Source organism: Artibeus jamaicensis, unplaced genomic scaffold (assembly GCF_021234435.1).
Source record: "Artibeus jamaicensis isolate MK-2021 breed Jamaican fruit bat unplaced genomic scaffold, CSHL_Jam_final scaffold_1283, whole genome shotgun sequence".
NCBI lineage: Eukaryota > Metazoa > Chordata > Mammalia > Chiroptera > Phyllostomidae > Artibeus > Artibeus jamaicensis.
This window is the reverse complement of record NW_026522028.1, coordinates 6,772,609-6,774,812: the sequence shown is the minus strand read 5'-3', so window position 1 is coordinate 6,774,812 and position 2,204 is coordinate 6,772,609. Positions and strand designations below refer to the sequence as shown.

Genomic DNA, 2,204 nt, shown 5'->3' with positions numbered 1-2,204 from the left:
CGATTCCTAGTCAGGGCACATGCCTGGGTTGTGGGCCAGGTCCCCAGTAGGGGACACATGAGAGGCAACCACACATTGAGGTTTCTCTCCTGTTTCTCCTTCCCTTCTCCTCTCTCTAAGAATAAATAAATAAAATCTTAAGAAAAAAAAACAGAACTGATGAGAAGTGTGGGTGGTCAGAGGAGCAGGCCCATTGTGCTTTTAGTGACATGATTGGTTGGCAAAATGGATTGAAATTTGGAAGAGCCCAAATGGAGAAAGAAATCATTTGGTCATATCGTCTAAGAATTTAGATTTCTTGCCCTAAGCTTTTTGCTGAATATTCAGTAGAGAAGGCAGTAGAGTTAAGTCTGGAAAACAGAGAGAGTTTGAATAGTGTTCTTGCATGCTAACAAGGAAATCCTCCTAGAGAAATCCAAACTGTATGAGGTAATTTTACTAATTTTTATCTGAAAATATTAGAAGATGGAAGTAAATGTTCTCCATTTAGCTTATTATTTTTATCTTTTGAAATCCTTACCTGATGACATTTTTTTCATTGCTTTTTAGAGAGAGAGGAAGGAAGAGAGAAAGGGAGAGAGAGAAAGACACGATGTGAGAGAGAAGCATCAATGGGTTGCCTCCCATATGCGTCTGGACTGGGGATCATATGTGCCCGGGACCAGGGATTGAACTTGTAACCTAGTTATGTGCCCTGATAGAGAATCAAATGTGCAACTCTTTGGCTAAGGGATGATGCTCCAACCAACTGAGCCATACCAGCCAGGACTAGCTTATTATTTTTAAATATTCAGGGCAAAAATATGTAAGATGGCTTCCTTCACTTCTTATATGAATACAAATAAAACAAATGCAATATCTGGGAACTGGTGTCAGACTTACTAATCTACAGTTCACAGGAAATTGCGTTGTAAGTTATCAGGCTGGGATAAGACACTATGTATCCTGGAGAACATTATGCTAAGTGAAATAAGCCAGTCAGAGAAAGACAAATACCATATGATCTCACTTATATATGGAATCTAATGAACAAACTGAACTAACAAGCAAAATAGAGACAGACTCATTGATAGATAGCAGGATGCCCATTAAGGCAGGGAGGGTAAGGGGTGGAGGGACTGAGCAAAAAGGAAAAAGGACTCATGGACATAGCAGTGTGGTGATCACAGGGAGCGGGGACAAATATGAAGACTAAATAGTACCATAAAAATACAATACAATAAATAAATAAAAACAAAAGTAAACCTTGAAAAAAGATAACCAGTAATATATCAAAGGGTTTAATCCCATTAATACCTGAGGAAATAAGGAATTTTTTAAACTGATAAGAACAGATACTACACTTGATCTTAGCCAAAAGGCCGAGAAGCGATATGAGGAATTTTTTAAATGAGAGGTTTTGTTTATTTGTTTTTTGTTTCTGAGATTGGCAAATGTACTTTTAAAAATGTTATAGTCCTATGCTTGGGGACACAGACACCCTCTAGCATCATTATTTGGAATAAAAATTGGTACAGCACCTCTATGGTTCTGGAAAGCCAGTTGATAAGATGTAAGTATATAAATACATATGTAGAAATAAATAAAGACATTCTGTATCAGTTTTATCAGTCTAACATATCACTTGCTCTAGAGTTAAGCATACCATCAAAATATAGAGTCATCCAGTCAAGAGGAAAGTTCCCATAAATAATAGAATCTTACAATTTTATTCCTTGCTGGAACTTAAGAACCTTAGAAACCATCTGGCATAACACATGCTTTTTATTCATGAAGAAATTAAGCCACAAAGAGAGTAAATGACCTGAGTGTCATATGGCTTGTTTGTGGTACAGTCTAGTACCCTGCCTCCATCTAGTATATTTCCCACCAAACCAACCTGAGTGTATTGTCTTAAAAAATATATTGTGGAATGTAGCCATTATAGTTCATATTTCTCTTCCACTTACAAAATATTCCTATTGTGTGAAAGGGTCATGAAATCAGATTGCTTATGAAAATAGAACTATCTCAGAATTATTCTTTTTTAACACTATGCTTCTTTCTGCTTCACCTTCTCCTACTTTTTCCTCCCTCTTCCCTTCTTCCTTGTTCCTCCACTGGATTCCCTATTTACTTTCCCTCTCATCCATCTCTATCTTTTTCTCTCTATATTTTCATGTCTATAAAAGGGCAATATACAAAACAAGTGACATAACAATTAT

The 2,204-nt window shown here is 36.6% G+C and overlaps 1 pseudogene; it reads right to left on the bottom strand.

Annotated features, from left to right (window-relative positions):
- Nucleotides 1–1,251: 1,251 nt before the first annotated feature.
- Nucleotides 1,252–1,373, bottom strand: LOC128625961 (uncharacterized; annotated as a pseudogene).
- Between the last annotated feature and the right edge of the window lie 831 nt (nt 1,374–2,204).